At 40.8% G+C, this 15,121-nt stretch overlaps 1 pseudogene; it reads right to left on the reverse strand.

Moving 5' to 3' along the window:
• Positions 1–9,326: 9,326 nt before the first annotated feature.
• Positions 9,327–10,357, reverse strand: LOC123581324 (annotated as a pseudogene).
• Between the last annotated feature and the right edge of the window lie 4,764 nt (positions 10,358–15,121).

The raw sequence follows: 15,121 nt of genomic DNA on the forward strand, positions 1-15,121 counted from the left end.
CCATGCTGCCTCATCATCTCTCATCTCACAAATGTAGTGAGGATAATGTTGCCTACTTTCTGCTTCTAACCTTCCTGAGACATAACTTCCTCACTGCAAAAATGGTAATTTAATGACTGGCTAAAGGAGACTAGTAGCCATCACAGCTTGGGGAGGACAAGTCACTGGAAGGGTTCTGGGCATTTCAGGCAGAATTTTAACCAGCTCCTCTATGTGATCATGTCACAATGACATTCTGGCTGGAGGGGCTGGGATGCAATGAAACACAGAGATTTTCCTGTCCTGGAAAAGAAAGATGCCCGATAAAATAGTTTTGACTGTACACAGAAGCAAATTCCCTTTATCCATATTAAAGTACTAAATATTAAATACTCATGACAGCAAAATAAAGCCCTCATGTGCTCTGTACTGGCCATCCTCATATAGTCAACTTCCAAAGGCAGGCAGCCTGCTGCTCAGAAAAGCAGCAGATAAGCAGGCAGAAAGCACATTTAGGCACCATCAAGAAAGATAATTGGACATTTGCTTAATGGCTTCAACTTCTATTTCTGGCTCATGGATGCTTTTTCTATTTTTTTTTCTCAGCAGAGAAACCAACAAAGGCTCCACCTGAGTGATAGTAGGGCAGGAACATGATGACATTCCCACACCAATACCAACCAACTGGAAGCAGCTGTCTTGAGCATTGTTGGAAAGGGTTCTGAAGCAAGCTGTGTGACAATAGGAAATAGAGTGGTAAATTAGCAATCCTCAGACTGTGAGTTAGGTGAGGTGCCCACATGAGGTTGTCTGCCAGCTTGGGTCCAAAAGGCAAGGTCAAAATTCTTTATTTTGGAATTCAAAGGTCTCCACAAGTGTGGCCTCATTCAACCCTCAGACTTCCTCTTTCAGTGTTGCCCCACTGGTTGGCCCTTTCAGACCATCTGAGAAACACTCAGGTTACTGCAAAAGTGAAGATGGTGGGGCATTTCCAAGACAAGCTCAGTCAGAATATCTGAGCAGCATGGCTCAGACACCTGCATGGGAACAATGCCTGGGGAGACCTGAGTTTGACCAAAACTGGGCACCACACTACAACAAAAGCATCATGAAGAGAGGGACTTTGCTTTGTTCAATGCTTTCTCTTTAGCAGTCAGTATGTGTCTGTTAAATATTTCTAGAAGGAAGAAAGGCATCTCTCCAGGTGATAATTCTGTAACTTTTACTATGAAATGTTTGCAATCAAGTTTCAGCTGCCAATTATGTTATACTCATCTTTTCATCCCTGGCTCTCTCCTTCTTAAACTACATCCCTAGCCAATCACAGCACTCAATGCACCAACAGCCTGAACAACACAACCTAGCATTTCACGCCACCACAGAAAATCTGAGAGAGATACTTTCCAACCAGGATTTAGTAATTGTCCATGTCTCTTCCTGTTTCATAACCACAGGAAGGTTGAATGAGGCTCCAAAATGGACTCAACCACAAGGGGCCCCACCTAGTGGGAACCTGTGCACAGCTCTGACCAGTGTTCTTCTTGGCCTTTGCTATGCAAAGGATGCTTCTTTGTTGTCAAAGGATAATGCACAGTGAGATGCATGGACTCAGAGAAAAGTGTGTGACCCCAGAGAGCCTTTCCACCTGGCCTCGGGTGGTGTCCTCAAGATAGATATGTTTACATCATAGAGAATCTTTGACCAAGAGTTCAAGGCAAATGAGCACAATTACCGATCATGGATGTTTGCTCAACATCACTTGACAGCCTTGGATTATAATGTGCCAGACACTGTTCTCAGTGCGGGGAGTACCGTGGTGAGCATGACAGAAAGCTCGCAGCCTAGGGAGTAATAAACAGGAGCACTAACTGATTCCCTAATATGCAGTGACCTAAGTGAGAAACCTGAAAACAGGTGATCAGTCAGCACATCAGCCATCAAACCTTTATAGGTTGTTTGCTTCTTTAGACTTTTAGCTTTATTCTTAATAGCAATTTACGTGAGGTGGAAAAGACTCTACCACATGAAGTGGTAAGATTGGTTCTCCCTTCAACCTGCTTTGTGAGAACTGGGCTCGCATTGGCTTCTCCAATCTGTCTTCTCTCTGGGAAATAAGAGTGAGAATGTCTGCCTCCAGGGGAACTGAGGAAATCAATGTACATAATGAGTGTAAAACATTTTAAAATGCACTATCCTTCCCAAAAGAATGAGGTCACTTAAAACTAATGATGTCAGTAAAACAGAGCTAGAATATAGAAAATCAAGACTTGGGGAAGAAAGACAGAAAAACAAATGGTCATTAAGACATCAAGCAAGAAACCTACTGAGGTAGCAGTGCCCTGGTCTTAATCTTCCTGTGATCCTGGCATTGGGGAGGATGTGATATGACATGAAATGATGAGCATCCAAATATGAAGAAGGGAGAGATTGTGACAACACGTCCAGACCAGGAAAGGTTATTTTCCTTCCAAAGGAAAACGATTTCATAGAGCTCATGGGGGATAGCTTTGTCTCCACAAGTGTCTGCATTTGCATAGCACCCCATGGTAGCAAATGGGAGTAGAAATATCTAGAACTCTGAAGATGACTGCAGAAGGCTCAGAGTGTTATAGTCTGAACCAGGAGAAATGGTGGAAAGGGATTCTTGGTTTGTCAGAACTAACCCAGGGCAGCGATCAGTCTCAAGTGAGCTGCCTTGATGCTGCAGAGGAATGGATTTTCATTGCAGCCATTGGAGCAAATTCTGTTTCAGAATACCTTGGAAGAAGAGGGATGAAGTCTGAGTTCAGTAGAATGTGAAGGGATGGGCTTTGTGGGGGTGGAAGGCGGGAGGCAGAGACAGTCATCAGGGCTCCTATGTCCTGGCTCTGCTTTACCCCTGTCCCACCTTCTACTGGATATTGTCTTCTAGATGTTGTCTTTGGTTCTAGAACTGTGAGTACCAGCATTTGGTGAACAACCCCTAACACTTACATGCATGGCCAAGTAGTGTAGCATCTCTTGGAAGGTGCTGCATCCATTGGGCTCTCCCTGCTAACTTGTTAGACTTCCAGGGTGTCCCTGCCACATATGTGTCAGGGCGATCTAAATGTGTAAGACATCGTTCAAATAACTAGCCTGTTCTCCTAAAAATTGTCAAGGTGATGAAAGACAAAGACTGAAAAGCTGCTCCAGAGTAAGAGAGAGAGCAGCATGACAAGTAAATGTAACACATCCCCCATGCTTGGATCCAGATGGAGGATAAAGACTGATAATGAGTAGTGTTGAAGACATTGACATTTACTAGACAATGGTATTAATATTAAATTTCCTATTTTTCCCATTGATCTATGTGTCTATTTTGTGCCAGTGAACCCATGCATATATAGTTGATTTATCTATGACAAAGTAGGCAAGAATATACAATGGGGGAAAAGATTCTCTTCAACAAATGTTGCTGGAAAAACTGAACAGCTACACATAGAAGAAAAAAACTGCACCACTTTTTTTTTAACGTTTATTTATTTTTGAGACAGAGAGAGACAGAGCATGAACGGGGAAGGGGCAGAGAGAGAGGGAGACACAGAATCGGAAACAGGCTCCAGGCTCTCAGCCATCAGCCCAGAGCCCGACGCAGGGCTCGATGCAGGGCTGGAACTCACAGACCGCGAGATCGTGACCTGAGCCTAAGTCGGACGCTTAACCGACTGAGCCACCCAGGCGCCCCCTGCACCACTTTCTTATACCCTACACAAAAATAAACTCCAGATGAATTAAAGACCTAAATGTGAGACCTGAAACCATAATATTCCTACAAGAAAACATAAGCAGTAATTTCTTTGACATTGGCAGTAGAAACATTTTTCTAGATATGTCTCCTCAGGCAAAGGAAACAAAAGCAAAATTAAACTATTGAGATTAGAGCAAAATAAAAACCTTTTGCACAGCGAAGGAAACTATCAACAAAACAAGAAAAGGCAACCTATTGAATGGGAAATGTTTGCAAATGATATATTCAATACAAGAGGTTAATATCCAAACTTTATAAAAAGAAAACTTACACAACTCAACATGAGTGGGGGTGGTAGGAAATAATCTGATTAAAATGAGCAGAAGAAAAAAAAAACCGGCAGGAGACCTGAATAGACATTTAACCAAAGACATACACATGGTCAACAGACATATGAAAAGATGCTCAGCTTCACTAATCATCAGGGAAATGCAAGTCAAAACTACAATGAGATATCACCTCACAACTATCAGAGTGACTATTATAAAAAAGACAAAAAATAACAGGGGTTGAGAAAGAGGTGGATAAAGGGGAACCCTCATGCATGGATGGTGGGAACACAATATGAGGCAATCGCTGCAAAAAAATAGTACGGAGGTGGGAATGCAAGCTAGTGCAGCCACTCTGGAAAACAGTATGGAGGTTTCTCAAAAAACTAAAAATAGAACTGCCCTATGACCCTGCAATTGCACTACTAGGCATTTATCCGAGAGACACAGGTGTGCTGTTTCGAAGGGACACATGCACCCCCATGTTTATAGCAGCACTATCAACAATAGCCAAAGTATGGAAAGAGCCCAAATGTCCATCGATGGATGAAGGGATAAAGAAGATGTGGTATATGTATATATGATGGAGTATTACTCAGAAATGAAAAAGAAATAAATCTTGCCATTTGCAACCACATGGATGGAACTGGAGGGTATATGCTAAGAAAGACAATGACTTCACTCATATGAGGACTTTATGAGACAAAAAAGATGAACATAAGGGAAGGGAAACAAAACTAATATAATAACAGGGAGAGGGACAAAACGTGAGAGACTCATAAATATAGAGAACAAACTGAGTTATTGGAGGGGTTCTGGGAGGGGGAGATGGGCTAAATGGGAAAGGGGCACTAAGGAATCTACTCCTGAAATCTTTGTTGCACTATATGCTAACTAATTTGGATGTAAATTAAAATAATAATAATAACAAACAAACAAACACCATATTCAGACTGCTAGACACCAAATATAATATGAAAATCTTGAAGGAACCAGAGGAAAAAAGACATATTACATAAAAGGAAAAAAATATATTAATTACAAAAGAGCCTCTTATCAAAAGCTATATTAATTAGAAGACAACAAAAGGACATTTTTTTAAGCAAGATAAAATTTTATTTCTCTATTACAAACAGAATTTTGGAGGTAGGCAATACAAAGATGTATTGTGTGTTCATATTTACAACTAGGACATAGTTTGTCATCTTTCTTTTCCACTGTCCTCCATCTATGGCTTTCATTCTTAAGAAAGCCAAAGAAACAAAAATAAATGTTAGAGCTCCAGTCACTAGATCTACAAATTGGAAGAATAAGAAAATTATCTTTCTTTTAAAGATATCTCCATGAAACTCCCCTCACAACACATCCACTACAAATCACTGGCAGAATGCAATCATATAGCCATTCATAGCTGCAAAGGAGGCAGAGAATGTATTTTTTTAAGCTTAATTGGAATGAGTGTAAGTAAAAATTATTTTCTATTGCTGAGATAGAATAAAAGAATATATCATTGTGAGAAACAGATTTCTGTCTTTCGTATCTGAAAATATCTTTACTTTGATCTCACATTTGTTTTATATTTTGGCAGAGTATAGAATTCTAAGTTAAAAATCATTTTCATCAGAACTTTGAAAGTATGTTTCTACAATCATCTAGCACTCAATATTATGATAGCAGGTTACTCCTTTAGAAATGTCATACTCAACTGATTTACTTTTTTTAATTTAACTTTATTTTTTATTTTTTAAAATTTATATCCAAATTAGTATATAGTGAAGCAATGATTTCAGTACATTCCTTAATGTCACTTACCCATTTAGCCCATCCCCCCTCCCACAAACCCTCCCGTAACCCTCAGTTTGTTCTCCATATTTATTTTTTTTTTCAACGTTTATTTATTTTTGGAACAGAGAGAGACAGAGCATGAACGGGGGAGGGGCAGAGAGAGAGGGAGACACAGAATCGGAAACAGGCTCCAGGCTCTGAGCCATCAGCCCAGAGCCCCACGCGGGGCTCGAACTCACGGATGGTGAGATCGTGACCTGGCTGAAGTCGGATGCTTAACCGACTGCGCCACCCAGGCGCCCCTGTTCTCCATATTTATGAGTCTCTTCCCTTTTGTCCCCCTCCCTGCTATTATATTATTTTTGTTTCCCTTCCCTTATGTTCATCTGTTTTGTCTCTTAAAGTCCTCATATGAGTGAAGATATATGATTTTTGTATTTCTCTGACTGACTAATTTCACTTAGCACAATCCCCTCCAGTTCCATCCATGTGGTTGCAAATGGCAAGATTTCATTCTTTTTCATTGCTGAGTAATACTCCATTATATATATATATATATATATATATATATATATATATATATATATATACACATACCATTTCTTCTTTATCCATTCATCCATTGATGGACATTTGGGCTCTTTCCATACTTTGGCTATTGTTGATAGTGCTGCTATAAACATGGGGGTGCATGTGTCCCTTCGAAACAGCACACCTGTGTCTCTCAGATAAATGCCTAGTAGTGCAATTGCAGGGTCATAGGGAAGTTCTATTTTTAGTTTTTTGAGAAACCTCCATACTGTTTTCCAGAGTGGCTGCACCAGCTTGCATTCCCACCAACAATGCAAAAGAGATCCTCTTTCTCCACATCCTCGCCAACATCTGTTGTTGCCTGATTTGTTAATGTTAGCCATTCTGACAGGGGTTAAGGTGGTATCTCATTGTGGTTTTGATTTGTACTTCCCTGATGATGAATGATGTTGAGCATTTTTTCATGTGTCGGTTGGCCATCTGGATGTCTTCTTTGGAGAAGTGTCTATTCATGTCTTTTGCCCATTTCTTCACTGGATTATTTGGGTTTTGGGTGTTGAGTTCGATAAGTTCTTTGTAGATTTTGGATACTAACCCTTTTTCTGATAAGTCATTTACAAATATCTTCTCCCATTCTATTGGTTGTCTTTTACTTTTGTTGATTGTTTCCTTTGCTGTGCAGAAGCTTTTTATTTTGATGAGGTCCCAGTAGTTCATTTTTGCTTTTGTTTCCCTTGCCACTGGAGATTTGTTGAGTAAGAATTTGCTGCGGCCAAGATCAAAGAGGTTTTTGCGTGCTTTCTCCTTGAAGATTTTGATGGCTTCCTGTCTTACATTGAGGTCTTTCATCCACTTTGAGTTTATTTTTGTATATGGTGTAAGAAAGTGGTCTAGGTTCATTCTTCTGCATGTCGCTGTCCAGTTTTCCCAGCACCACTTGCTGAAGAGACTGTCTTTATTCCATTGGATATTCTTTCCTGCTTTATCAAAGATTAGTTGGCCAGTTTCTTACAAAGCTAATAATAGTCTTACCATATGATTCAGCAATCAGGCTCACTGGTATTTACTCAAAGGGATTGAAAAATGTCCACACAAAACCTGGACACTTATGTTTATCATAGCTTTATTGATAATTCCAAACAGCAGGAAGCAACCAAGATGTCTTTCAGTGGGTAAATAAACAAACTGTGGTAAACACAAAATTTGTCAGACACCTAAATGTAAACCCCAAAACTATAAAATTTTTAGAATGAAAAGAGAAAATATTTATGATCTTGGGTTAGGCAAAAACATCTTAGCAACACTAAGTTCATGTTGTAATTCATTCATCCATTTAAAAACTTAATAAATTATGAAATTGGATTACTCAAAATTTTAGACTTCTTTATAAAAGACACAGTTAAGAGAATGAACAGGCAAGCCACAGACCAAGAGAAAATGTTTGCAGAAGATACATCTGTAAAAGTAGTTGCTTCCAGAATACATAACCAGAATATATAAAGAACTCTCAAAACTCAAAAAGGAAAACACAACAGAAAAATTATAGAAGATATGAACAGACACTTCACTAAAGAAGATATAAGACAGCAAATAAATCTCTAAATGTGCCCAATGTTATTAGTCATTATGAAAATGCAAATTAAAAACATAATGAGTCGCCTCACACCTGCTAAAATGGCTATTATCAGAAAGACCAGAAATATCAGACAAGGATGTGGAGAAAAGATAATGTTCGTGCATTGTTTGTAGAAGTGTAAATTGGTGCAGCCACTATGTAAAACGGTAGAGAGGTTCTTCAAAAAATTAGAACTCTAAAGATTCTAGGAATTTTACCTCTGGGCATTTATCCAAAGGAGAGGAAAACACTAACTCAGATCTTTTCATCTCCATGTTCGTTGCAGCATTATTTACAATAGCCAAGACATGAAAGTGACCTAAGAGGCCATGGTTTGATGAATGCATAAATATTTTATACATAAAGGAATATTATTTGGCCACAAAAAGAAAGAAATCTTGCCATTTGCCACAAAATGGATGTAACTTCAGAGCATTATTCTAAGTAAAAATAAGTCAGAGAGACAAATATTATATGATTTCACTTACATATGGAATCTCAGAAACAATCAATCAAAAAATAAACTCATAGATACAGAGAACAAACTGGTGGCTGCCAAATGTGGGAAATGGGGGATAAAAGAAATGGGTGAAGGTGATAAAAATGTATAAACTTCCAGTTACAAAATAAATAAGCCCATGAATATACTGTACAGCATGGTGACTGTAGTTAATAACACTATACTGATATTTTAAAGCTGCTTAGAGAATAGATCTTAGAAGTTCTCATCTCAAGAAGAAATAAATTTGTAACTCTGTGTTGTGAGGGATGTTAACTAGACTTATTGTGGTAATAATTTTATGATATATGCATACATCAAATAATTAGGTTGTACACCTGAAATTAATAGGTTGTGTGTCAATTATATCTCAATAAAATACAAAAACAAACAACGTAATGAGATAAAATGCCACGTGATGACAAATATGTACTTGGGGCTCTCATAAATTGCTAACGGAAATGCAAACTGTACAGCCACTTTGGAGAAATTTGGCAATCTAATAAATTAAACATACACATACAAAAAAATAGTATGGAGGTTCCCCAAAATATTAAAAATTAAATTTAGTTACCATACTACTGGGTATTTTCTCAAAGAAAATGAAAACACTAATTTGAAAAGATATATGCACCTCTATGTTTATTGCAGCAACAGTTACAATAGCAAAGATATGGAAGCAACCCATGTGCCCATTGACAAATGAATGGATAAAGAAGATGTGGTATATAAATACAATGGAATATTATTCAGCCATAAAAAGGATAATATCTTACCATTTGCAATGGCATAGAGAGATCTATAGGTATAATGCTAAGTGAAATATTTTCTGTTTGTTCTTCCTCATCTTGTTCAGTGAAATTGTGGCTGGCAGTTCCATCAGAAACTCCAGTGACTGCCGTATTCATTACATAAGACAAAGGTATTAATGGGCTCAGCACTGCATGTCTGCACCTAGTTTTGGGTACAGTTCTTCCATCTACTGCACTGGAAGAGGTCAGTGGTGGTGCCACCCATCTTGGCCCTCTGATGCTCACAGGTAACCTTCTGGGTCATGGAATTTCTCAATTCTCTCAGCTCATCACTGGCCATTTCCTCTGTCATCATCCTGGCAATAAGCACAACAGAGATGGCCCCACTAAGCACATTATTCCTCAGACTGGATTCCTGGAGTCCACAAGTTTGCTTATTTGTCTGTGAACTTGGTTCCAGTACTTCATGTCAGTGCTCTTGAGCTCCTAATAGATATGATCTTCAATTTCTGATGACTTCTTGTCACAGTTGGCTCCATAGTCCTTGCAATTGTCATCAGCCTTCAGGGCTGCTGAGGGCATTTCCACACACTTATCCTGCACAGAGTACCCTATGGGATAGTAGGGTTCCAGAAGATAGATGGAGGGGGCAAAAGTAAGGATTGAGGTGCTGCTGGGTGTTTTTGGAGTCTCTGCTTTTGATTTGCTGCTGTTTGATCTTTCCATCGATGGCCTTTTTGTAGAGGAGGTGGCTGAAGACTTGGAGTCCACAGAGTCTCTCCTGTCTTTGGGCTCTTGTCCTTGTTTTTTTCCTTGGTGGAAAAAGTCCTGCCTCTGGTTTCTGATGGGAACAGTCAAGCCCTTTTTCTTTCTTTGCTTTGTCTCTTTCTTCTCCTTTTTCTTCTTTGGGAGGCCCAGGGGAGTTCAATAGCTCCAGTTTCTGATGAGGACTCTGACCAAGGACACCACCTTTTTGTCTTAGCAGTGCTTGTGGACCCCATTGGCAGCAATTCCAATCCTGGTTGTCTGGAATAGGTGGATGGACATCTGACAGCAGTTCAGTTCTTCAGAAGGTCAAGGACCCCTTCTGTGTTCTTTATGGCCACAACCTTCTCCAAGCTTTCTGGCAATACTCAGCAGTTCCTCTTCCTGGCCCATGTTATCACACAAAACCTGGCAGGGCATGCTAAAATAAAGAGAATTAAAGAGTACACTTATCTTGATGAGCACCGAGTAATGTATACAGCTGTTGAATCTTTATATTATATACCTGAGACTAATAAAATGCTGGATGTTAGTTATACTTGAATAATTTTTTTTAATTCCTCATTTTTTGTAATTATACTGTGAGTAACAATGTGTATGCTTTGGCTCTTGAGAACATATACAGAAATATGTAGAGGCAAATCACACAATAATTCCATCCTTCTCTCATGCGGGTCAGAAAAATAACATTAAATATGCATACAGAAAATGATGGTGTGGCAAATGTAAACAATTGTTGAATCAGGGTACGGGGTTTTAAAGGAGTTCACCACACTAAACCTGTAATTTTCTGTAAGCTTGAAATTTTGTCAAGGTTAAAATCTACAAAAGAAAAAATAATTGGGCTATCCAAATCTGGCAAGACCTTACCACGACTGGAGAGCCATGTGCAGCTATGTGCCTCCAAGGATTCTGGGTCCAAGCAAAGGTATGTGGAGACACACAGACTACATCCTCCATCCCATGGCTGCCTCACCTCTGATAAAGTGTTGTATCTTTGGCTAATTAAATAAGGACTTTAATCTAACACTCCTGTGTGTATGAGTATAAGTGAGAATGTGTGTGTGTATAAGAGAGAGAGTGTGTGCATGTGTGGGTTGTGTGTTCTCATCCCCAAAATTCATGACGCATCTCAAATATGGCAGAAACAGACCCTGTGAGGTGTTATAGCCCATGGACTTCCTGGAAGCAGAGCCATAAGAGGACGAACACTTTAAATATTCTAATTATTCCTTAATAAAGTTGGAGAAAAATGGAAAAAATAAAAATGAAAAGGCCACAATGAAGACACTTCCCTTACCTGCCCCACACTCACAGTTCCATGTGCAGGGATTTGTCAGGTTCACACAAGGACCATATTAATGAGATCTGCATGATGCCTTTTTGTGTCATATCCATTAACAATTGATTTTAAGTAGTTTATTCAATCATGTGGCTTGAGTACTTCCCAATTAGTCTTCAGTGATGTCTTTATAAACACTTATGTCAAAACAATACTGAGCCAGACTACTACCCAGACCCAGTCTCAGGACCCAGCCTGTGAAACCCTGGGGTCATGATGCTGGGTCCCTGCTGCTATAGTTGCTGCAGGCTGTAGCAGTGGCTTCAGTCCCTTTTTGTGGGGGGAGCACAAAAGGGCAGCATGCCACTTCCACCCACAACTTGCTCCTCAGCCACTCTCTCCAAAAATTCCCAATTGTTGATGAGGGGTGAGGCCATCTGATGCCATTCAAACATCTCTCTTTGAAAGTTTGGAATGACAATGCATAGAAAGGTTGGGGCTGGACAGGGGGAATTTGACCCATGGGTTATGGGAGATATGGGTACATTCCTCTCCTGTCCCTCTTCAGAGTCAACAGTGCAGAGGCACAGAGGCTTCCTAAGGCCTCTTTGAACTTGCCAGCCACACCCAATCAGCTGACATTGTTCTATTCACTCCCCCCTTTCCTGCCTAACCTCCCAATTTCCTCATTTCTCTGGATGGTACTCACAGTAAAAGGTGAGCACATGTTCTGTATATCTCAGGATCTGTTTGCTAGGGAGCCCAGGCTAAGATAAACCCTGTCAAGAATTGACTAAAAGCAATACCAGACTGGGAGGATGAACTTATACAGAGGGTCACCATCACAGGCAGAGGAAATGAGCAATAAGGTGTTTAACTAAGCACTTCTGCCTGGGTGTGGCAAGTGTGCTTCTCTTAAACCACAAAGCAGGGGGCTGTGACTGCCCACCAAACACAACTCTGGCCTCCTACTTTCTTTAATGTTATAAAAATGGCAGGTGCTGTGCAGATGCAAGTGTCATTATGAGAATAACCCATGAGCCCCCAAGCTTCCAAAACATGTGGTTTGCTGCTATGAATTCTGGCCCATGCAAATTCAGGGCCTGGCAAAGAAGTCATCCAAAACCCCCAGAAAAAGGGAGCAGGCTTAAAGAGGATTTTATGAGATAGAATTTAAATCAATCATTTGAATGTTAAATCCTAAAATTACAGAGAACTCAAGTTATTTTTATTATGCCTTGGGATCTGAATATTTTGGCATATTAATCAGTTCTCCAAAATGGCATTTACATCAAAATTTTGGTTGCTTTTGATGGGTCTCTGTCCCTATTGTTACAGTATAATCTCAGGTGAGTTGGGTGAGGCAAGGATGCCTCTGGTGATTTGTGACTCATGCACCATCTACCCCTGAATGGGAAAAATCATCAATTCCCTAGAGAACTTTCTTAGAAAAGTTTCCAAGAAGTCTGCTTGTTTACACCTTGGGAATGGCAGTTAGATACAACTATTCCCCACAGGCCTATGAAACAGAGGTTCTTGTGACTGCTGGAGGGGTAGGGCCTCATATATTGGGAAATGGCCCCAGGAGCTTTGACCTTGGCAGAGCTGGACATGTTGCTGCTAGTTTCTGCCTCAGTACACATTGCTAGTGGAAATGAAGGTCGTGGCTGCTGGGCTGGCATCATCTGCTCTGTGCTGCTCTCCAGTCACAAGCTGGTATGTCTCAGAAGTCAGCCAGCCCACCACTATATGCCATCAGCCACAAGAAAAGCTGGAAAAGAAACCACAGTTCTCATGGGTTGTTTTGAGAAGGATCAATAAATCATGGCTCTCTGTTTCATACTCAAGTTCAGAACCAACAGAGACATACTAATTACCAATTTCAAAGCTAATTGAGATATATCAAATGCAAGTGGAATCATACCAACTCATCCAAGTCATCAGAAACCTTGGGGTGCCTGGATGGCTCGGTTGCCCTTCGGTTCAGGTCATGATCTCACGTCTCATGAGTTCAAGCCTGGTATCAGGCTCTGTGCTGACAGCTCAGGCCTGGAGCCTGCTTTGGATTCTGTGTCTCCCTCTCTCTCTGATCCTCCCCCACTCGCACATGGTCTCTCTCTCTCAAAAATAAATAAATATTAAAAAAATATTTTAAAAGAGAAACCAAATGTCTGCTTTATAAACAAAGCAGCTGACCCTGGACAATGTAGCAAGGTGCATGGAAGCAGGGGCTTCCCAATTCTGTTCCCTCGAAGAGGCACTTTACCCACCAGTGACAGGAAGCCCTGACCATGAAACCCTCAGTCTGGGGCAGGGTATCTAGAGATCACTAGATGCTCCTTGAAGGAAAGCATTTCCCTAAATCAAATACAGGAAGGGGCCAAACCACACATGCCTTATTCCCAAGGAGAAAGGAGGAAATGAGTAGGGAGAGGCCAGGAGTGCCCCATTCATGGAAGAAATGTCAGGAGTAAGGAGCAAAGTCATCTATCCATTACCAAAAGTTCTCATTGTAAAGGACACCCTGCTTCATATAACTTAAACTCCATCATTCTCTGTAGCCTAGAGTAAAATGTTCTGAGGTGTTTCCTTTAGGAATGCATGTTTATATAGTGAAATGACAGAGTGTATGCAGTTAACTTAAACAAGTCCAACTAACAAACTCCCCACCCAAGAGAGGGCAATGTGAGAGCAATTTCAATAGTACAGGCCATTGTACACTTGAGAGATGGAGATGCAAGACTCATCATCCATACAGCATGTGCACTATACAGTTTCAGAGATAGTTCTTGGTATAGAGCATAGGGTATTTTTATTCTGTGTAACTGGGTGCATTACCAGCTCCTCCAACACCCACTCTGGTATGGCTGAGAGAGGTTCTACATCACAGGACCAGCCTCCTGGGGACAGCAGGTTACCCATTTCCCCTCAATAATGGAGCTTGTGAGTGTGATGACGATCCTCAGGGCTGCCATCACCATCACTAACATGTCCTTGGAGAAGGCAAAGATGATGGTATGCCTTCATGGAACAGGGACATCACAGGTACCTGGCTTTGGTGGAAATACCCTGAAGAAATACACAGTGCACCTGTCTTAGGCTGGGTTTCCTCAGAAACAGAACTGAGACAGCTTTTGAGTACAAGAGTTTTGTTTGGGAGGTATCTCCAGGACACACCAGGAGTGGAATGGGGTGGTAAGATGGGGAAGTCTCTCTCAAAAGGCATGTATAGCCTGCCTCATGGGTGTATGTGGCAGACTTCAGTGTACAGAGGCGCCCCTACACAACAGTGCACTAACAGTCAGGACGTGAGTAATGCAGTGGTCAGGGGAGGGGATCTGGGTGGGAACTCACACATCTGCATCAGTCACCTAGTGCTTCTTTGCACCCATTCTCCTGGGAAGACTAGGCACTGTAGCAATCACCTCCTGGACAAAGCTGCCACTCTCCACCACCCTCACAATGGCTAAGGGCAGGACCTGCATCCAAACACATCAGAGTCACATTATTCTCCTTCACGTTCCTTTTACTAGCCTCCTGGAGTCTCATCCTCCTATGGAGAGCCACCGTCTTCTGCCCTGAACTCTCAGCTGCTTATCTTCTCACACTCGTGACCACTAGAATAGTATGACCAAAGTCATTAACACTTAAAGCCATGTAGGTATCTGCATGTTCTGTTGCTTCGTCTGGAATGCTCTTCCTCTAAATGCCTTCATTGCTCCCTCCTCCAACGCTCCTTCTCCATCATCACTTCCTACACTCTTCTTTATTTATTCTCAGCACCTAACATCCTCTATGTTTCACTGATTTGTCTTATCTATAGACCTTCTCTTTTTTTCATTGGAATGAAGCTCTTCATGGATGGGATTGTTGTC

This window comes from Leopardus geoffroyi, chromosome A3 (assembly GCF_018350155.1).
Source record: "Leopardus geoffroyi isolate Oge1 chromosome A3, O.geoffroyi_Oge1_pat1.0, whole genome shotgun sequence".
In the NCBI taxonomy this organism is placed as follows: Eukaryota; Metazoa; Chordata; class Mammalia; order Carnivora; family Felidae; genus Leopardus; species Leopardus geoffroyi.